Below are 23824 nucleotides of genomic sequence, written 5' to 3'. Positions count from 1 at the left end.
GCATTTGAAGAGGTAGAGCAAAAAGTTCATCTGTTAAAGTTGAATATTTTACTCTCCCTATCAGCCTTTCACTGGCCTGCTAAACACTTTGGTGTTTCTAAAGCTTCTTCACAGAGCTCTAGTTATAGGAGAAAATAAAAATTTGTATGTTTGTGTGTGTTAAAGGATATTCCATTAAGCAAGTCAACATTCAACAAGGGCACCATCCTGCAGATGAGTTCCTTAAGTTCTAATTGGAAAAGAGGGATAGAAATTAGTTAAAATGAAATACGAATATTTCAATAAAAATTAAATGTAGGGGATCCCTGGGTGGCTCAGTGATTTAGCGCCTGCCTTTGGCCCAGGGCGCGATCCTGGAGTCCCGGGATCGGGTCCCACGTCAGGCTCCCGGCATGGAGCCTGCTTCTCCCTCTGCCTGTGTCTCTGCCTCTCTCTCTCTATGTCTATCCTGAATAAATAAATAAATCTTTAAAAAAAAAAAAAAAAAAATTAAATGTAAAAAATTACTATTGTGGATGTGGAAGGAGTAAAAGGGAAGTAAATAACTATCAAAAGTATTATAATATTTGGGGCACGTGGGTGACACAGTCATTTGAGCACCCAACTCTTGGTTTCAGCCCCTGTTATGATCTCAGGGTCCTGGAATCTCAGGGTCCTGGAATTGAGCCCCACGTAGGGCTCTACACTCAGCATGGAGTCAGCTTGTTCCTCCCTCACTGCCCCTCCCCCCACTCACTCATGTGCACATGTGCTCTGTCTCTCAAATAAAAATCTTAAAAAAAAAAGTATTACAAAATATAACCAGGAACTCTCTTTGGGCAATAAAAGAATCACGTTTGTTTTAAATAAGTCTTACGTATGATCTTCAGGACTCATTTACCACACTAATATCTTGGATTAGTTGGAAATAAGTCTAATTGTCTCCTAAGTACATAAAAATTCGATGTCTGTCTTTTCTACCATGTTCTTGCTTAAAAATATGAAAATTGAACAGTGGACGGTGTTGAGACAGCTGGCGATATTTGGATATATATCAGTTGCTGTGGTAAACCAGCATATTTTATCTCATTAAAATCATAGATGCTTAGTATAAGTTATGTGAAAGGAGGATTTTGAAAGAAATGGGGAACTTGTGAACAAATATTGGTATTTTACTATGCATTTAATATAGCCAAAGAAATACCAAAGAAAACCAAAAGGCAACGATTTCTGTTTTATTTACATCAGACACTAACCCTTACTCATTCTGCTTTCTTCATGTTTCCCAAACTGCATTTTAATTGTAAAGCATGTAATAAATATTTGAAATAGTAGTTCCTATCACTAGACCATAGTATTTTTTGTGACTTTGGAGTGGAATTTTTCATTATTATAATAATGTCATAGACATTTGGAAGTGCTTTATGAAAAAAAAAATCCTTGCAAAATTTTCATTAAATTGAAAAAAAAAAAAACACAACATTTATTTATTTATTTATTTATTTATTTATTTATTTATTTTATTTTATTTTTTTGTCTAGGCTGAGTCACATTCACCAAGCAAAAGAAATATGTTCCATTTCAACATTTTTAACTGTGGGAACTTTATTTGAGATCATGCTCTCCCATTGAATAATTATAATCCATGAGGCGTAGGAAAAGGATAGTCTTAATAGTTCTGTTCTGTTTCTGCAAATACACACAACATGACCTTTAGAAATCAGGCTTAGATTAGTCAGTCTCATAAACAACACAGAATTATAGGATTCCATCCATTTGGAAGGTCTTCTGCTTAGTTTTTCAATCCTTTGGGGCGCTTGATTGGGCTGGGTCTAGTTGCAGTTGGTACTAGATCCGGGAGTCTCTCACCTTTTCAACTCTGGGCTATTATTAAATAGTTCTAGGAACACGAGATAAGATTTGATTAAAGCAGAAAAATTAACTGAGGTGTTATTTGCCTCTGCTACCCATTAGCTTAGTTTAACTGTTTAGCTGTCTGCCAATTTAGAATCACAATTCCTGGAGATTTTGTGCCTAGCTACCAAACTGTTGATTCTGTTGGTCTCATACTAACTTCTAACAGAATCCCACAGTATAAAGTACTTGGAAAAAAATCAAATCAGATCACTATTGATGAGCACCTGGGTGGTTCAGTTAATTAAGTGTCTGCCTTGGGCTCAGGTCGTGATCCCTGGGTCCTGGGATCCCCACATTGGGCTCCCTGCTCAGCCGGGAGCCTTGTCTCCCTCTCCCACTGCCTGCTGCTCTCCTTGCTTGTGTTCTCTCTCTGTCTCCAATGATTAAATAAAATCTTCAAAAAGAATCACTATTGAGCAACTTAGTTTTCAAGATGTTATGTAATTGATAGGCATAAAGTAAGGGGCTTATCTTGCTTCCTAAGGATAAACTTGAAAGCTATAAAGAGGAAAGCATTGGAGGAAAGATGCTAGATTTTAGCATAGAGATTTGATTATGTGGAAATAATAATAGTAATAATAATAATGCAGCAACAATAGTAATTGTTAACATTTACTGAGGAACTATCATATCCTAAGCATGTGTCAGCTTTTTAATGGAATATCTCATTATTTGAGACTATATTAGATTATATCAATAGAACTTTATATCTCCAAATGTAGTATACTAAGGTTTGGGGACAACCTAGTTTGGCTTAATTCAAAGTTTTGTGTAGTCATGCCAAGAAAATATACTCCACATAACAAGAAATTAAGTTGTAAATATGTTTTGCTAATAAAATAACAACAAAAAGAATTAAGAATGTCTCAGCAAAAGGCTTGGTATTACTAGAGGATTTTCTAGGTAAGCAAAACAAAACTGCTGTATGCAAAATGTGCTAGCATAAAAATATTTTACATATACTAACTTAAAATACCACCTTTTGGGGGGAATGAGCAAGTGATATAGCTTTTTAACATACTTTATATTTGTGGTTAGACCAGTTTCAATCTTTAACTCCTCCCATTTGATAATTTTCTAACAGATAATATGCATTTCACAAACATCTCCTTGGTGCACACAGATTCCCTCTTCTCAACATAGTATTTGAAAATGTAAAGGATTCTCATGCTGCTTAAGTGGACTGAAAAAAATCGAAATGGTAGCTATGTGTTAATGGTCAGAGTCCCCATTCCTGTGAAGGAAGGGCCCCACAGGGAACTGAATGGGATTCAACGTCTTTCTGTCGATGGTATTAAAGATTTTTTTCTCTTTCACTATGCATCCTTCCATGGAAATAAAAGAAAGACAATCTCTTGCTAGGAAAAAAAAATAAAAGGGAATAAAGTACTTCATTTTATTATCACTATTTCATTTGGGATAGGAATGTAACATTTATTTTGAGATTCATTTACTCCACATTTTATCAAAAAATATTCTCAAGGTAAGATCCTAAGCAGTTAGATGATTTCAAAGCTAAGGCAGATGAACAGGATCCTAAAGTTTCCCCTTATCCCCTTTGTGACCTTTGGGCACTTGGTGCCTCAGTGTCTTCATCTATAAAATAGGAATGGAAAATATCCAGTTTGCAGAATGATTGTAAGAATTTTATCTAATGTGTGCAAAGTACATGACGTGGAATTGACATCATGGTATGTGTTTACTTTGAGATTCAATTTAGACTATTTAAGGTTGTCCTAGGAAAAAAAAAATAAGTAGAATTACCCATTTCTTAGAAATTTTGTAGAAATATTGGATACATGAAAGAAGTAGGGATGACATCTGAGCTAATATTTCTTTCCAAAATATCTGATGCTCCCATACAAAACAAGCTTTGTTGATGACATTTGTATTTGTTTTTAACTAACAAATACTCATTAAACATGTTTAAGGTGTAATATGCCAAAATACTATATTGGGCTCCAGAAAAACATGTAAGAAAGAGGTTGTTTGCCCTCAGGGAGCTTTATTATAGACTGAATTAAGAATTTTTTTAAAAACTGGGTCACAAGCCAGTGGGGTAGGCTGGAGTCAAAGCTGGGTACCATAATTAATAGCAATTTATTTCATTCAATGGAATCTGAAACTCCTCTCTTCCTAGGGCCACTTGCAAGGTCAGCATTGTTTATCACAGAGTATCATAAATCTCTGGTGACCAGCCTTTGGCTATAAATACAGAAAGATACTTGTGGGGTTTTTCTTCCATGTATAATATAGAATTTCTGGAATAATAATGATCTAACAGCTGCAGTCTGGGTGTTTTGAAAAATTACTCAATCTTTTGCAGTTTATTAAGCAATTTGTATGTAATGCTGAAAATATTCTAGAATGCAGGTATTTTTGAGCATTTCTACAAGTTCTCTAAAATGAGACTGTGGTAATTCAGAGCATAGACCCATCCCATTTCAGAAATAACTCAGAACCTATGTATTCTGCTACCCCAAAACTGCTACCCCAAAATTATCAGACTTTAAAATGAGTTCAATTAAAATCAACTTGGATGCTTTACCTTTTTAATTCATCCATAGAAATGTTAGATTGACACATTTTATGATTATGAAACCATTTAGAAATAACTGTGTAATGAATTAGCAATTGCCTCAAAACACATGGATTGTGTTCTATAGCAGGAATTTTAGATAATACATTATTGTTTGTTTGTTTAACATTTTTTCCCTGATACTCTGGGGATATTGGCTTTATTTAACAACAATTTATACAGTGTTATTATGTGCCAGGCATCATTAGCACTTCAGAAATGTTTTCATATCCGTCCCTTATAACAGCCTTAAAAGTTAGGTATTATTATTTATATTTTTATATATATGTAAAGAAACTGAGTCACAGATAGGACAATTGGCCCAAGGCCACATAGCCAGTGAGTGATGGAGCTAGAATTCTAAGCCATCTAATCTGGCCTCAGAGTCTGTGACCCTGACTACACTGAGCATCCCCTTAGCACTAGATCTTGACACTGTGGAGGTTACCCTAGAGATAAAACATTGGTCACCTCCAAAATCTTTTAAGCTCTGATAGTGTATCCTATACCCCTATGGCAACTGAGGCATACAGTAGAGGTTGGAAGGGACTCATTGGACATCAGAGTGGTGAGAGGAAGATTTTCAAGGGTATCAGCAGTGAGAGTGTATTTTTTTTTATTTCTTGTTCATGGTAATTTTTTTTTTCTTGACCACCATCCTAGACAAAAGATCTAGCTACTTAGCAAGACATAACCCCAACACCCTCTGCTTTGTTCCTTAGGCCTCAATGGTGCTCTAGCATTCTACTGGTAGTTTTATAACATCTTTAAGTTCTCCATTAGACCCAAAGTGCCCAGTCCCATTGCTTTCTTTCCCACCCCCAACCTCCATCAGAAGTCTCTCAGCAATTGTGCATACTCCTCAACCTTCAGCTGAATCTATCATGTCTTCCATTCACCAGACTGATGGATGGACCTTTCTGTATATCTACATTGTACTGTCTACAGACCAGTCTCTCCATTTTTACATGTTACATTTTAGCTAATCTTTTGGTATCACATCTGTCTATCCCACTAAGTGGAACGTTCCTGGAGGTTAGTGACTCTTCCTTGAATAAAAGTCTCATTGTAGAAAAAGAAATGTGCAAATGTAATATAGAATAATAACCCATTTATGCCATCAGGAGAAATGTAGGGGAAATATTTGAAAAAGATAAGATATCTCTGAGTAGTGGTTATGAGAGGTTATTTTTTTACACTTTTTCTAAATTTTTCAATTTCTTTTTTTTTTAAGATTTTATTTATTTATTCATGAGAGACACACACAGAGAGAGAGAGAGAGAGAGAGAGTCAGAGACATAGGGAGTGGGAGAAACAGACTCCATACAAGGAACCCTATGACCCTATGTGGGACTCGATTCCAGAACTCCAGGATCACGCTCTGAGCTGAAGGCAGGTGCTTAACTGCTGAGCCACTCAGGTGTCCCTTCAATTTCTTTACAATGAAAATGACTTACTTTTATTACATTAAAAAAAAAAGCATGTTGTAAGTCTATTAAAAATAAGAATGCAGTTTCTTACTGAACATTATATGCAAAGAGCTTTTTTTTAAGATTTTATGTATTTATTCATGAGAGAGACAGAGAGAGAGAGGGGAAGAAACACAGGCAGAAGGAGAAGCAGGTGCCATGCAAGGAGTCTGATGTGGGACTCGATCCTGGGACTCCAGGATCATGCCCTGGGCCGAAGGTAGGTGCTAAACCACTGAGCCACCCAGGAATCCCACAAAGAGCTTTTTAAGAATAGTATAATTCTTATTTTTATTTAAGATTTTTAAAATTTATTTGACAGATTAACTACAGTTAACTGCATATGTACTTCAAATGAGTAAAAACGTCTTGCTTTAATTAATTTATTTTTAAAAAAGATTTTGTTCATTTATTTGACAGAGAACACAAGTAGGGGGCGACAGGCAGAGGAAGAGGGAGATACAGGCTTCCATTGAGCCGGGACCCCCAACTTGGGGCTGGATCCCAGCACTCTGGCAATATGACCCCAGCCAAAGGCAGTTGCCCTACCAACTGAGCCACCCAGGCGCCCCAAGAATAGTATAATTCTTAATGTGTGGGATGTAGCGTTTAATATATTTGCATTAAAGGATGAATAAAGTACTTGAATGTGACATCTCTGTTCAAACCAAGGAAATCCTTGTATTTGGAAATTCTTTTTGCATCATCCCTCTTGAGAATATTAAAGCTCCCTGATATGTTTTTAAAGACTTTCTGTATTGAGAGTTTTTCCTTTCTCCCAGTCCTCTACAGGAAAGATGAAAAGTTGATTTAAATAAATATGGAATTAGAATTTTATCAGAGACATCCTTAAGCATATTCAGATCTAGCAATATTATATATGCCTACATATTTCTTAAAAACTGAATTAATGATTATTGAATTTACTCAGCATAATTTATTATTCATATTTATAAAGTCCTGCTTAAAATGATACAACAATTTTTTAGAATGTTGTATGATTCTCAGCCTTTTAAGCCCATTTGACAGCCTGCATATCCATGTTAACCTCAAAGATAGTCATGTAAATAGGATAATGTGGAACTTTTAAAGATTTTCTTTGTAAAATTTCAAACATATAAGAGCAAGTTATGTTAAGTGATAAATTGATGAATATACAGAAGTAAAGTCAGAGAAAGGAGAGCACTGCTGTTTAGAATTAAACTAAAACATCTATACCTAAGATAGTTTCCATAGATTTCTGGATATGTTTCAGAATAATTAGAAAAATGAAAGGTCTAGGGGCACCTAGGTGGCTCAGTCAGTTAAGCATCTGCCTTTAGCTCAGGTCATGATCCCAAGATCCTGGGAAAGGCAGCCTTAGGCTCCCTGCTCAATGGGGAGCCTGATTTTCCCTCTCTTTGCTTTCCTGCCCCCTCCCCACTCATGCTCTCTCTTGTTCTCTCAAAAAAATAAATAAAATCTTAAAAAAAAAAAAAGATCAACTGACTTTTCTAATTACTAGGGATTTGTCCTATATACTACAGGTAATTGTTTAATTTTGAAAAATTAAATTTTTTCAATAAAATATGTGATTAACACTATATTTACACAGTGTGCATATCTTTAGAATACACTTTAAAATCATACTGTGCCCCCAAATTATCATTAGCACATCATTCAGCAAAATACATTGACTTTATTCACAGCAGTATATGAACTTCTGGGGATGCTATACAGAGGTCCAACAGTTTACAACATTGGTGACTAAATGTTATTGATCTATCAGTAAATTTTTATAATATTCAGGAATCAATCACAGTGTCATTTTAGGTACCTAGAATTATGTAGAAATGGCAGTCAGTTTATAAGAAGTTATTTTTAAAAAACTAAAGAGCTGGGGGACCTGGGTGGGTTAGAAACTTAGTCACTTGACTCTTGGATCAAGAGTCAAGATCCAACTCTTAATCTCAGCTCAGGTCTTGATCTCAGAGTCCTGAGTGCAAGTCCTATGTTGGGCTCCATGCTAGGCATGGAGCCTATTTAAAAACAAAAACAAAACAAAAACAAAAACAAACAAAAATCCAAGGAGCTTTTAAATAAATGTCTTATTCACTTTTGCATTCACAAAACTTATGGTACCTAGCCCAGAGGAGGTGCTTAGAACTGTTTATGAAACTAATGAATAATGCTTTTAACTAATTTATCAGAATGTGTCCTTCAACTTTAATGCCTTATGTTGTCAATTAACTAGAAATTTCAAATCAACTTACATTGTTGAGTTCCTAAAACAGCTAAGAATGTTTAGATTTTGGTGGATATTAGGGGTATAATCCATTGTACCTGACATTTTGGAATTCAAAATCTAGTGACATAAGTATTTTTAATTAGATAGACTAGTTAAAGTAAAATTTTATTATGATTTTCTAACACAAAATTTCTAGGCTATGTCATCAGTAGCTACATATGTAATTATATCACTGATTAAACCTCTGAAACTGGTCAGAGTTCCATGTTAAGGTTTTTTAAAATTTTATTTAACGTGTATTTAACATGAGAATTAGTTCTTATTTGTATTAACTTTCCTTTGTCCTCAAAGTAATTTAAGCATTAATATTTATGTGGTTAGTGATTTTCTGTTTGTTTGTTTTTTTTTTCTGGTTTACTTTTAAATCAGTATACTTTAACTGATAGCATTTTCTCCCCATCTGTTCTTTAGCAAAATTAAAAAAGGAAAATTAAATTGTCATGTTGGTGGTAGTGGTTATGTTGGTAATAGGAGTAATTTTGTCATCATAAAGGTATTGCCTATTAGTTCCTCATACTTCTATTACATAAATAATAATTTCATCCCTATAACCTTGAAGATCATTATAGTAAATTAGTTTCTGTCTTCCTAAAAGAAAGGACTCACAGGTCATCTAAATTCTTTGAGGCTGTTATTGTTTTATTACTAAACTTGAAGAGTTCTTGCATTACAAGAATTTTATCACATGTCAGTATGAAAAGTATATCATGTCAATTTATTTATTTGAGAGAGACAGTGATCATGTGTGAAGGGAAGGGGCAAAGAGAGAGGGAGAGAATCTTAAGCAGGTTCCATGCCCAGTGTGGAGCCCCATGCTGGGCTTGATCTCAGGACCCTGAGATGGCGACCTGAGCCAAAATCAAGAGTTGATGTTTAACCAACCAACTGAGCCATCTGGGCCTCCCTATCATGTCATTTCAAAAAGGAAAAGTGATATGATATAGTTGTATCTGAGGCACCTAAAGAAGAATGGGCCTTGACTAAGAAGCAATTTCTACATTGTGGAATATTAACTTATTTACATCTTTAAACTATTGTCATTTTACATTAGAAATTGGTTTAAAATCCCCAATTAGTATTTAGGAAATATTTTTTTCAAAGATGATAAGTTTTTTTTAAATACTTTTTTTAGTTCTTCCCTTTGTCTTTATGACTATATTTTGAATTTTAAGGCACTTCTTGGGCAAAAGTATATACTGAGGGTGGGGAGGAGATAAACCGATGTTTCCTCAACTGACCATCAGGATAGGAAAATTGTTGCCAAAATGGAAATAAAATGTGGTCAATTAGTCTCTAATTTTTGGCTTGCATTTATAATACGAAGTAAGAAAAAAAGAATATAAATATTATCATTGGTCTACAACAATAATAATCCTCAAAGATAAAAATCTGATAATATTCCTATTTATAGAACTTTTAAAAACTCTGTTTCTGTAATTCTTGTTAAACCTGAACAATGACTGAAAGTTATTCCAGGTTTGGTGAAAATGCAATTAAATTACCTTGTTAAAAGAACTTGTAAAGAAGCAATTTAATTATATTTTTTTCTGTAGTCCAGATCATTATAAACTTTAGTGGAAGCATTTCTCTTTAAAAAGTGCATCTTATTATGTACTGTAAATATGTTTTCTTGGGATTTAGGAAATGCGTCCCTTGTAAAATTAATTGCTGTCACAAATCTTTCAGAAAATCATACTTTTTAATTTTACCCATTCTTATGAATCTTGCCCAAGAGTAATAACTCCCGTGCCTGTTGGAGTGTTTAGTTAGACGTAAAAATGTAGCCAAAGTGCTTTTCAAGATACTCTGGAGACATTTGACTTGCATAATTCACATACTCTGCCATACTTCTATATTAGCTTTACATTGCAATTACCTGATAGATAATTCTCATTAAAATAATCATATAAAGGCATATCTCTCCAGGAGACCAGAAAAAAAAAAAAAAACTGTTTAAAGTCATTCTGGTCTATTGAATTTGGAAGCTTGAGAATACTTTTAAGCAAATCTAGCTAAATAAATGTGCACCCTGGAGAGCAGAATGGCTTTTTGTTTTTAATCCATTAAAGGTCCTTTAATTTCTTCACAGTTCTCCGTCTGTCCCCTCTCAGCCATTTCCCCTCAGTGAATGAACATTTGCACAATGTCAGTGAGAAAGTAAAAACCCCCCGTTGATTTTAGTGAGCCATCTAAGCAGGTGTTTAAAATAGAGTCTCAAGAACTCCCAAGTACAGGTCTTAATAGGGACAGTGAGCATCTAGGACTCGGTGCTTTGACCAGTCAGAACCCAGTCACAGCTGAGGAGTCGGCTGGAGGACCCCTGGACAGATGTGTTGAGGTAAGAATGCGCTCTGTATCTGCTAGGGGTAGTATGCGGGAGAGATGCCAAAGTCAGGTTAAATGTGCCTCTGCAACTCAGAGCTCAGGGTGGACTGCCTCAGAGAGCTAGATTAGTGAATTTTATTACTGAAATAAAACATTTTAGAGGTGGTTCCTTTCAGTTATTCTCAAAAGACAGATGCAAACAAATAGCGTGCACACGTATTGGAGAAAAGGCAGAATCCGTCCTGCACTGTGTTATCAGTTACTAGTGATGGTGCCACAAGAGATCCTTCTCCTTATCTCGTTGGACTTTAAGGAAGCAAAGAATTATAATTTTTGGTTTGTTTTGCTTTTCTGTTTTTTGTCCTTTGTTTTCTGTGGAGCCAGTGAATTTGTAGCCATTTGAAATTTTCTGAAGTACATGAATTGACCTCTCTCTGGTTTCCATAACTTCCAATAAGGACTAGTTCTCTTTTAACTCTAAGCATTCCATTGTTAACCACTATTTTCCCTTTCTCCTCCCTGTCCTGACTTTATATCTGCCCTTAAGGAAACATGTGAATTATAAATTATTACTCATGCTGTTAAATGAAGTTAGGGAAGAGTCCATAACTTGAAAACTTTAACATCTACTGTAATGATAGCCACGTATACTGCAAGAAAATGACCTTTATGTTAAAAACAGTTCATGTTGTGTCAGAGTGGATGATTCCTGTTTTTTGTTTTGTTTTGTTTTGTTTTGTTTTGTTTTGTTTTTTAGGAAATTTTAACTCTATTGCCTGGTCAGTTATCTCAAGAAAATTATTTCTTCATCATTGGATGATAACATTTATTTAATCAATTTAACTGCAAAAAAAAGCTGTCATTGGAAAGTATACAATTCATAATTTATTCAGGTTCATTTCATTTTGAGAGTGGAAAAGGTAAGGCTACATTTCATTTCACATTAACTGAAACTCTAATATAGATATAAATCATCCCTAATGCAGCCATCAGCCATAGTTTCAATGTGGTGGAATTCTTCCTACCTTTCTATAATAATTGGTATTCAACAGTAGGTATCTTTACATTCTTGGATATTTCATGTACATATTAAATTTTATTCTGAGGACCTAATTTCATAGAAACATAATTAGAAATAAGGAGTGAGAGACAGACCAATTTGGAGGAATCGTGGAGGGTAACTGGTATTATACAGAAAGAAAAAAAAATCTAAAAATGCTAGCTCTGAGGTAAAATTGCTTTGGGGTTCATTTTTTCTGCCACTGGTTCTACAAGGTCTGACAAGTTATTTAATCCTCAATGTTTAAAATCAGTATACTTGGAATTATAGGATACCTCTTTCTTAGGATTTTTTTTTTTTTCCAAATATCCTCATGCTGGATCTAAGATCCCTGAGATCAAGAGTTGGACACTTAACTGACTGAGCCGTCCAGGCATCCCCTCAGGATTATTTTTAAATTAGTTAACCTAAACATTAGTACCTGATATATAGTATGTAGTCAATAATAGTTTAATAGTATTTTTAAAAATTGAGACCACATAGGGTAGCCAGGACTAGAACAATACGATGGATACATACATGGTCTCTGGAACTAGGTAGATCTAGATTAAATTCAGGCTCTTTGCTTCCTTGTTTTGTGACCATGGTGATGCTGCATAACCACTCTGAGCTTCAGTTTTCTTGTTTGTAAAACTAAGAAGATGAAAAAGAATCTACTAATCTTAGGATGTTTCAGAATTTGAGTGTCCTTCTTTTTGGATAAGACTATACTTTTATTCTTTAGTAATGGAATAGAATTTGCAGGATACTGAGAGACCAAGACTAGTCAGAAGGGTTTCTTTCTCCTTATCCCCCAGTTACCACTTTGGCAGAAAACACCCGAATATTCCTTGCGCTGCTCCTAGCTGTCTTCTGCAGTTCCACCTATCCCTGGGCCCTAAAACTGCAGTTGCTCACTTTGATATAAAGGTGAACCCCATAAAAAAAAAAAAAAGGTGAACCCCAGAGAGCTTTGCTTGCAGCTTTTGATTGGGCTCTGCAAGTACAAGCAAGAGACGGGATGTAGGAGACAATTGTTCCACTCCTTTTATTTTTCTTTCAGAGATTAAGCTAAATGACTTTAATGTTTTATCTGTATGTTTCTTTCTTTTACTTTGTCTGGGAGAGTGAGGGACCAGTTGTCCCCTAATCATCATGTTCATCTCCCCCCATTCACCCCATTTTAAAAGAATTAGCAAGCATACATTCTTAGAGAGAGCTTTTCCCCATATGTGGCTCACAAAATCAGTCAGCAGACGAAGCAGCATCAACCTCACCTGCGAACTTGTTAGAAATGCCAATTTCTGGCCTCACTTAAGATGTGCTAAATTAGAAACTCTAGAGTCATAGCCCTGGAATTTGTGTCATAATAATCTCTCCAGGCTTCTGATGCCGACAAAAAGTTTGAAAACCATTGCTTTTAATGTAGTGTAAAAGAAACCAACTCCTCAGAAACCAACTTTCAAAGATCTTTCAGATGCTGCACATTCTTCCTCATTGACCTAGGTAGGCTTTTGGAAGAGGACCAAAGATCTTAGCATGCATTCCTGAAAATCAATAGTCTATTAATTGTATCAGTTTCCCATGAGAAATGGTTGTTACAGGGCAGTATTAGAAGATCTGCAGATTCTTTGTAGGTTCTCCTCCCAAGTACCACCTGTCATTTTACTTCAAAAGATTCTTTTGAGCAATCAGTGCTCAGAACATAGTATAATTTTGATAAATGATAGTAATTATTATTACTTTAAAACTAACCTTTATAATCTTCATTTTAAAACTTCCTTTTCTTTCTATATATTAGGTGCCTATTATTTATAAGTCATTCAGCTAGTCTACTGGGGAATGAAAATATTAAAAGGCAGTACTCTACTTCAAGGAGCTTGAAATCAGGCTGAAATTCATGTTTTTGTTTGACTCATAGCTTTTAAAAATTTCATTAGGGTCAGAAATATTTGTTTTTGTTCATTGCTGTTTTGTTCATTTAATATTACCTGGATCTTGGTCAGTGCTTAATAAATATTTCCTTAATAAATGAATGATTGAGTATGTGAGTCCAAATACCTAGGGAAAGGAATGAGCTGAGGTTCTTTTTCTGTCTTACCTTTTTTACCCAAAAGGACTAATAGCCTTTTGTGTTTAAATTGAATAAGACAGGTGGACACTTGTGCACAGTAGAGATACAGAAACACTAGTCCTGCTGTTTGCACACTGATTTAAGACTAACTTAGGTGTCCTGCCCACCCATCTAAACACAGTCATCTCAGGCTTGACATTTCAACCTGAGGTGTGGTGCTCTATTTTTAAATGCTCGTGCCAATGAGACAAAAATCTCCCATCTCATAAGTTTACTATATTCTAGAAGATTTTTATTGCACATAAAGCCTATGTCTCAAAAGAATTTGATAAATCAGCAGGATTTTGCCTTTTTAAAAAATATTTGACTAGGGTTTCTACAATAAATTATGCCATTATTCAGCCTAATAAGCAATCAACCCAATGCTATTCATTTGGAAATCACTGTAATAGGGTGGGAAGGGACAGTGGACAGGGACAGGAAAATGTAGTTCTGTGCTTCAGCTTCAAGAACGCATTAAATTGTTTTCGGATATTTTTAGGAAATACCTTATATCAAAAGCTTTTGTGTTTAATTCTCAAAAAGTATGGGCGTTTACAGCCTAATCTTCAGAGAGTAGTGCACAGACACACAGTGAAGCTACAGGGTGTAAAAGGGGACAAAATGCACTTGTCCTTTGCTCTGCTAACCTCAGATCAAGCTGTGCTTTTATTCCCTCAGCTGACTGTGAAGCAGATTGGCTCCGAAACTCAATATAGTTTAAAACACACACAAACCCACTCAGCTAATTAGCATATTTGGAAAGTGTTTTGAAGACCTTTATTTGGGGCAGCATTCAGGAAGCAGCTCAGACCTGAAATTACTGCAGTGGTATAATTATTTATCTTAGTCTTTATAAGGATCAGATGTCTTTTTGATAATCATTTCAGAAAAGTCATCTGATAAACCCAATAATTCTTCTTAAAGTTGGCTCATTGTTCTTTCCTTGAGTATCTTAAAAGGAAACATTTTATTGAAACTCCTGTGCTGTTATTTTAATATTATAAACCCCTTTATAAAATATCTTACCAGAAATAAAACTGAGTGACATTGAAGATCATATTCTCCTTGATAAAGAATGTTTTCTTCCTCTTCCTTCTTTATGTTGAATTTGTAAACACTTAACCTGAATAGGGTTCCAAGTCTGACCCTTTAGTCTTAGTCTCTACTCTTTGTAGTTTGGGCCATGCTTGTTTGTCTCACTCTGGGGCTCTTGTGCAGGACCTGGCCTAGAGAGGGACTCAGGAAATGGTCAGTGAGGGTGAAACGAAAGAATAATTTGTGTATCAAATATAAACTCCTCTGTCTGACTTTCTAGGATCCCTCAGCCTGTCTCTGTCGCCTATGCTTCCTGAGTCCTTCCCAGCTTGGTAGGTTAATGTCCTCTCCCCAAGTGGCCAGATAACCCACCTAAATCCCAGGTCTAAGCCATTGCCTGTGCTGCTTTCTTGATGAGAAATGGCCTTTTAAGGACCTCTTCAGCCCACCCCTTAAACCCCAAAGTCTTTTTCTGATTTCCCCTTCCCTAAAATCTTGTTTATTTATTTATTTTTTGTTTGTTTTTGTTTTGTTTTTTACATTTTTTAAATTTAAATTCAATTTGCCAACAAAAAATCTTGTTTAGCCTCTGATGTCCATAAGTAGAATTAAAATATTGGGCTGAAGCTATTAGTATAGGATCTGAGGTTCTAAAAATTCAAACAAATAGACAGCTAAAAAGATAATTAACTTACCTCACAGTTTGGTTTTATTTTTCCTGATGTTGACATGTTGTTTATGTCAGAAACAGTGTCTTTTTCCTCTTATCACCAAATCAACTTAGTACAGTGGACTGTTCATGTTGTGGATAATCACTAAATAATTGTTGATTGATGTAGAGTCATAACCAGAGGTCTTCATCCATCTTTTTTTTAAAGATTTTATTTATTTATTCTGAGAGATACAGAGGGAGGTGGAGACATAGGCAGAGGGAGAAGCAGGCTCTACGCAGGGAGCCCAATGTGGGACTCCATCCCGGGACTCCAGGATCATGCCCTGAGCCAAAGACAGACGCTCTACTGCTGAGCCACCCAGGCATCCCCATCTTTTTTTTTTTTTTTTCATCAAAATCAAAGACAAAAATAAAAACTAAAAAAACACAAACTGTGTTATATAATAAGGGCTTTAGAAAGAACAAGATATGAGGACAGTTTCCTATGCTGAATTGGATTGCAATAGGGAAAAGACTGCTGTATTAGTGTCCACAGTTTATAAGGGGATAAACATAAATATTTAGCTCTAGCTTTAATTGATAAATATGTATCCAATATAGCAAGAACATTCATTTTTTAGAAGGAAATGACATTCTGAGTATTAAAAATGTGAAATTGTGAAGCTTTTCTCCTTGCGTTCAAGTTACTTGAAAGGGAGAGTTGAGTATATCCTATGATTTATTTTTTTTTCCCAGCAATGATTATCAATGACAAGCATTTTATCCACATCTTCCCCACAGCACCCTTCCAACTTGTTCCTTTCACACGCACACACACACACACACACACACACAGAAACCTAAAACCCATTTGTATATGATTCTATTAGACTTTTCCCTTCACTCACCCCAAAAAACAGATGTTGAAGACTTCCTCTTTTTTTTTACACCTCTTCTGTTTCTCTGAATAATCATTTTGTTTTTCTATAAAATTACCTGTTTTTCTTGCTTTCAGTAATTCCATATTGTCCCTAGAAATAATTCTTATTTGAACCTAACAAGACGATACAGTGTACTGTGGCATTCAGCTAACATTTAGAAATTCTCCTTCTCCCCTCTTGCTAAATCTCACTTCTTTACATTACCTCCAGCCTCTGCTAAAGGCACTGGTGATTTGGGGGAATGAAGAGATCTGGTGGGGTATTGTAAGACATAGAATGGATGAATTCTGTATGCAGAGACCAAAGACTTCCCTGGACCCAGAGCCAATAACTGTACATGTAAAGTGAGCATTGAGAGAAAAAAAAAAAAAAAAAAGAAAATGTATTTCCTTTCTTGTCTTCACTTTTTCAATACTCTTAGGCCATTAGGTTGAAGCTCTGACTCAGAACAGGATGGTAAGGGCCTCAGCATAATGAAAGAATGATGCCATTTGCTTTAAGATCTCAGTGGAGATAAGATTTACAGGCCAGGCTATTAATGAATCCATCAAAAGTTTATCTCTGAGTTGGACTTCCTATCAAGGAGGAAGTACACTTCACTCAATATTTTCATCTGAGAAAAATGGAATCTCTACCGATAGCCACTTTCTGGGCCCCTAAGTAAATCATTGTTGCATTGAGATTTTGCTGGGTGAGTTTTATTCTAGATAAAATGGTACAACTTTATATTGAAATGCAGATACCATATTTACAAGTCCAATTTCAACCATCTTGATTTCTAAAATAAAATCCTGGAATTTTCAGGTGTCAAATAGCTTGAGCTTAAGTAGTCTGCATAGTATGACTGAAATTATAATAGAATGATCTGCAAATATATAGTGTGCTCCATTGCCTTAGCAAAGAACAACATTTTTAAGTAGCCTTTTGATATGCTTTTATTCAAGGCTTTTTTATTTCCAAGCCAATCACTGCTGATAATCTCACTGTAAAATAAATTGCATCTTGTGTTTGAGGAGAGAAAGCTGTTTCTCAACTTAAATGGAAACCTCAAAATTCAGATTTTTTTCCCCCAACAAAGGAGTCTGGGTTTGATTCAGATAGCAGCCTTCCAGTTTGAAAAGACAGCACAGATGTCCTTGAGAATGATTGTGCCCAAACACTGAGACAATGGTACTGCTTCTTATGTTAGTGTTTTGTTCATCAAAACCACATAGAAATTTTCCAAAGACAGAGTTTTAAAAAATATTAATTTGCTTTACTTGTGTCTTTATTGGCAGTGCCTATTGATGAATATGTAGAGCTTAATTCAACCAGCCTTTTGATATCTAACCATAAACAATGATGCATTTCACTCCAAAATTTGTCTTGATGCATTCTGAAAAAAAAAAAAATAATCAGTGTAGGGACGCCTGGGTGGCTCAGCAGTTGAGCCTCTGCCTTTGGCTGAGGGCATGGTCCTGGAGTCCCGGGATCGAGTCCCACATCGGGCTCCTTTCCCTGCATGGAGCCTGTTTATGTCTCTGCCTCTCTCTCTCTCTCTGTCTCTCATGAATAAATAAATAAAATCTTTAAAAGAGAAATCTGGGATTCCTGGTGGCACAGCGGTTTGGCGCCTGCCTTTGGCCCAGGGCGTGATCCTGGAGACCCAGGATCGAATCCCACGTCGGGCTCCCGGTGCATGGAGCCTGCTTCTCCCTCTGCCTGTGTCTCTGCCTCTCTCTCTCTCTCTGTATCTGTCATAAAAAAAAAAAAAAAGAGAGAGAAATCTGTGTAGATAAAACATACTGAGTTCCCTGTCCCCACCCCCACTAATTTTAGATGTTAGGAAAAGAAAAGATTTACCCACTGGTAAAATGGTGATGTCTACCTCTAATCAAAGCACCCAGAAGTACATGTGAAAGTATAACAGAAAAAGATCCTTGCATCAGATTGCATCATGTTTCAGCAGGTGTTGTAAACCCTCATCATCTAGTGCTGGGTTGAATGAATAATAAGGATGCTAGGCTTTGGTCTGGATTCCATTCTGTTCTTCCATCTATTTGTATTAAATCTTCTATAAGGCAGTAGAATTACATGCTAAATTAAATGGCACCAGCTGTAAGAATTGTATGAATTCAAAAGGGAGGAAGATCACTAAGGAAGGGATAACGGGAAATGGCTTCCTGGAGAAAAAGGCCTTGACCTAGACCTTGAGGAACTGTAGACTCATGGGGAATGATGACCCACCCTCCAGAGAAATTGATGTCCTCATGTATCTTTTTTCAAAGAGGTTAGTCTCTGAGTATACACTTCTAAAACCTAGATGTTAACTGTCTCTTCATTTTTCTCTGTAAGCCCTCCAAACAGAATCTACTTCCACAAAAGCATCAGTGAGCCACATAGAATTCACCAGTGATCATCCTTTAGAATGGGAAAGGAAGACCACTTTTCACATCTGAAATCAACCCATAAAAAATACTGCTAGCCATAGCTCTTCACCAAAGTTCTTTCCCAGCAGTGCAGCTGCCAAAGGCTTTTTCTCTGACCTCTCCACCAAGTGCCCCCCTCAGCCAAGTTCCCCCTCCTTCCTGAATTCATTCTGGCAATATGAAGTTCTCTTTCCTACCCTTTATTTTTTTAAGATTTTATTTATTTATTCATAAAAGACACAGAGATAGACAGAGAAATAGGCAGAGGGAGAAGCAGACTTCCTACAGGGAGCCTAATGCGGAACTCGATCCCTGGACCCTGAGCCAACCAAAGGCAGATGTTCAATCACTGAGCCACACAGGCATCCCACTTTCCTACTTTTCCTAAAAACTGGTTCAGAGGGCACACATGCTCAACACTTACCTTGAAGTGAATTCATCAAGTCATCTCTCGACAAAGCACCCAAGTAATTAAAATATTCTCCATATAATTCAATACATATGCAACTATAAAAGAAAGCAGTACTGTAATATTCAGTGTTAACATTTAGACTGGTCCAAGACTTTTGTCAGCTTGATCTAAAAGTAATTGCAGAAAGATGGCCATTGATAACAATATAAAAGGGCATTTGTCCCCAGTTGTGTCTGGTACATTGGATGTGACAATTAATGTGAAAATGGGCTAGTTCTCTGAGAATTATTCGTGATTCAAAACCTAATATCTAAGCTAGTCATACCGTAAGAATTCCTACACAGGAATGTCATATTGAAATGGAAGATAACTTGTATATCATGGCTCTGAAAGACCAGAGAATGCTAAAGCCCTTAGAGGAAAAATTAAGTGAATTAAAACACAAAAGTAATTAGATGAAGTATCACAAATATCCTTCAAATTATGACACTTGCCTAAGATAAACATTTCTAGGCAATTAAGAATAAATACCTCTTTTTATACACACTTGTCTTGATACAAAATTTGGAGGAAACATTGATAATATATTGATACTAGATTTGCTTTAAGTTATAAGGCAAGAATAAACCCCCCCCCCCCCCCCACTGACCAGGTTATTCTTTATCTCCCCTTTTCTTTCGGAAAAGGTTTTCTCTTGGAGTTACTCTGATAGAATACACTAAATAAGAAAAACAAGTAAGTAGATAGGGGCAGGTTGAGGGAGAAATCTGTTTTCTGAGGTTGTTTTAAAGGAGTTAACCATAAATATACAGAGCTGCAAGCATTCTGAGTAATTTCCTCAGTCTCCCTCTTGCCTTCTAGCCAGGTGGGAAGCTATCTAGTTTTTAAGGTAAGAATCCCCTCATTGTCCTCTTCCATAGCCGAAACTAGAAGCACTTTGTCATCAGGCTGTTCTTCCCAGTGGTTCTAAAGCTTACTTCCCAGCAATGTAAGCATTACCTGAACGGTTGAAGCTTATTATCTTTCATTCTGTCTTCAGGGAAAACTGAGAACAACCAGCTGTCCTCTGCATAATTATGGCCCTAACGAAATGCATTCTTAGAAACTGTGGCTTCCTACTAGGTGGGAAAATGACTACTCATACCCTGTTGCTCATTGCACACAGTGTTCTTTTTTTTTTTTTTTCCAATTACCCCACAGAATCATCAACTTTACATGCAGAGCAAGGGAGAGGGACTATAGGTATCCATTGGGACATTAAGAGAACAAATTCTTATGAACATATATCTGTAGTACTCTATATGCAGCTCAAGTAAATACCCAGTCATCCTTTCTTCTGCTGAAATGATACTTAAGATAGAAAGTGCACATAACATGGAATAATAGAAAGGTACACAACTCTGAGGGAAGAATATCTTCTACAAACATACTCACCCTCTTCCCTGTCATGTACTATTGGTGTTCTAGTAATTTAGTCCCTACTCCAAGGTGTTCAGAGAGAATACTTGAAGTGGAACTGGATGTCTGGTATAAGAATAATTTGAGGAGCTTTTTCAAAATACAGGTTTCCAGCATGAACCCCAGACACAATTCATCTCTCTGGAGAGAGGGCCCTATAATCGATCTTTTAAATAGTTTCCTGGTGCTTGCCATATCTAAAAAACAAACAAACAAAAAACCTGTCCTGGTCTATTGCTCTTTCTTCTACTCCTGTATGTCATCCACATAGCGTAGGAGTTGGAAAGCCAAACAAAAACACTTTTATAGTTGTAAAAATAGTATATTTTCAAGTCCCTTGTTGCCTGCATTAGCTGTAGAGCCTAGAATCCCAATTGGAAGAAAACTGAAGGTATCACACCACTTACGGAAACCTGTTAAAGTTTTCAGAAACAATGACTGTCAAGTTGGGCCAAGTAAGATTTGAATAGTAGTCAGAAAAACAAAAGGCCTTTGGCTGTTTTGCCAAACACCAAGTCTCATTTTCCTCAAACTATAATAAGTATTCAGTAAGACATCTTGGAAATAACCAGTCTGTTCTTTCAAACGAAGTGTGGTTTAAAATATGTAAGACAATATAGCTTAAAGTTAGGTCATTGCTACTCTGAATATACTCCATTGAGTGAATTCTACTGCAGTGCAAAGCAAGAGGAATACACTCCACTTCCAGTGGTAGGTTCCCATTGGATTTTCTTATTTTTTTTTCCTTGCAATGTTCTGTGGAATTTAGCATTTGGATATGCCTGCATACTAAAACAGATCTTACATGAAGATGCATTAATATAGAAGAGAGGTTACGCTCCATATTTTTAGTCACTTAAGTGAAATGCAATTTTAACTTCTGGTAGGAAAAAAAAAGTATGTGTGTGTGTGAACATGTGTTTTTTCCTTGTTCATCCATTTTTTTGTCTTTTTTGAAATCTAATATAATTCTGTATTAAATGACAACATTGAATTTTGAAATGAAGTGACAATTTTTATAGCTATTCAAATAATAAGCTTCTGGGTCTCAAAGTTTAAAAGGAAGGGAGATATCTATTGCTATATCTGCCATGCTGATCACACAATTTCCTGCAAATGGAAGTGATTTCAATCTTGTCTTTTGCCAAGGAGAATTTTACAGACGTTTCACATTCAAAATGTAGTCATCATTTAAAGTAAGAAAATTGCACTCAATGGGGAAATTTCATTAAAAACATTATTTTGCAAAAACTTACAGTCTGACTAAGACACAGAAATTAGGAAAAGTCCATAAAGTGTTTACAAAATTAACATTTCATGTTGGCAGTAAGTTCTCTACTCTTCTTTCTTCAATTATGAGAAGATTTTCTCATTATGCTGCTCTATTTAAAGCTTGCTATAATTGACTTACATATTAAAGAAAATAACAGTGACAAATACAGATTAGGATGCCTGTGTTTATGGATAACAAGTTATATAGAGAACCTCTTTGAGCAATTTATCCAGAAAGGGATATGCTTGGTTGCAGGGAAAATTAAACACCCGAGTTTATCATAGGTATAAAAGAGATTTCTTCCTTAAGCCCAGAGCCCTAATCATATGAATGTATGATGGGGCTTCTAGCTCTATTTTTTCTGGGTCTGTTTCTTGCACAAAGCTAAGACATGAATAAAGATAGGTTACTACAAAAAGAGATCTCACATATAATTTTCAATACCATCTCCCCTATAAGCCTCACCCTGGTTTGCAAGTTCAGAAGTAAAACACACAGGCTAACTGAAACCTGTGACTCTGATACAGAGAAATGTAAGTGACCTGTTCCACTGCAGATAATCATAGAAGGAGCCTTTGAGAGTCTGGATGTGAAGGATACTTTCTCTCTGAGCAATGATAGCATGTTATTGCAGTGCTTTCATGCAGATTTCCATTTTAAAATCTTCACTGATATCCTACTGTGAAATTGTTTTGTTCAGTAAGCGGTTGAAGAAACGTGAGCATATAGAATGTCTAAAAGTTCCTTTGTGCAACTAGTCAACACAGACAGACAGTCTTAAGACAATAGAGAAAAAGATCATTACAACATGTTTATTCTACAAAGAACCACTCCTCTTGCAAGTGTCACAGCATCTTTATGGTTCTGGGTCATTTTCAGTAGTGAATACTAATAGGGAATCAAGGTAGGCTTCCTAAGAACAAACCAAACTAGACTAATTGAGATTTCTTTTCTGGGAGAACCGCTTTGGGAACAATAGCTACCTGCTTGTTAGCACAGCATTTTGAAAGATCTCTTATGATACCCTTGTAGGTGGCAAGAGGAAACGATGATACATCGCTGAGATAGTGAATAATGTATATACTGGTTGATTTTAGGTGGTATTCAGATGAACATTTTCTTAAATTAATACTTTCTATTTGTGAATATGCTGTTTTTTATTCATGGCAGTGATATTAATTTTTTTAAATACTGTGAAAAGGTAAAAAGTGAATTATGTATTCCCCTCCAAAAGTGAATTTAAATAAAAATATCAAGCAAATATTGACACAAGCAGTATGCATATGTGAATGAGAAATTATATTTGATAACTTCTATTTTTTCCCAACTCTGAGATTGTGTGAAGATAAATATAACCATCCTTCTCCCTAAGCAAAAACAGAGTTCAAAGAAGTTAAGTTGCTAAAGGTCTTGGTCCAGAATCTTTCTGTCTTTTTGACAATCAAAACAGTGGCAGAAATCTGGCTCTCTGCTGAGGTCTGAGCAGATAGGCAAACTTATGTTTCATTCATTAAAAAATTTATACTTTAATTCTCTATTCTTATGTAACAACAAAATAAAATGAAAAGCGAAGCAATGAGAAGCGACTTGTGCTTTAGGCTCAGGTCATGATCTCTTGGTCATGAGATCAAGCCCTGTGATGGGCTCCACACTCAGGGCTCAGCACAGAGTCTGCTTGGCTTTCTCTCTCCCTCACCCTCTGCCTGCCCCTTGCCTCTCTCTTTCAAATTAATAAATCCTTTTAAAAACATAAATTCAATTGGCCAGAGAAAAGAAAGAATCATTCCCATCCTTGCTTAGAGTTGCCTTCCTCTTGCCTTCTTTGTCTGGTGTGGGGAAGAAGAGAGTTGTGGGGATCCCTTTGTGTATAATATTCTAGAATCTATTTAAGAAGGTATTTCAAATGTTATATTGTAAAACTACCATATGAGAGAA

The 23824-nt window shown here is 35.9% G+C and overlaps 1 protein-coding gene across 22 annotated transcripts in view; it reads left to right on the top strand.

Moving 5' to 3' along the window:
• NRXN1 (neurexin 1) overlaps positions 1–23824 on the top strand; it is a 1110252-nt gene that overhangs the window by 154494 nt on the left and 931934 nt on the right. Inside the window, exon 1 of one of the 22 annotated variants that reach the window (XM_077915368.1) lies at positions 10553–10568. The exons of the other annotated variants lie outside the window; for them this stretch is intronic. The gene's annotated coding sequence lies outside the window, so the exon portion shown is untranslated. Of the gene's footprint in view, positions 1–10552; positions 10569–23824 lie in introns of those variants that run through there. 22 annotated transcript variants of the gene reach the window in all.

The sequence above is a fragment of the Canis aureus genome, chromosome 11 (genome assembly GCF_053574225.1).
Source record: "Canis aureus isolate CA01 chromosome 11, VMU_Caureus_v.1.0, whole genome shotgun sequence".
Taxonomy (NCBI): Eukaryota; Metazoa; Chordata; class Mammalia; order Carnivora; family Canidae; genus Canis; species Canis aureus.
Note: the sequence above shows the minus strand (reverse complement) of the source record. Positions and strands in the feature narration are given on the sequence as shown.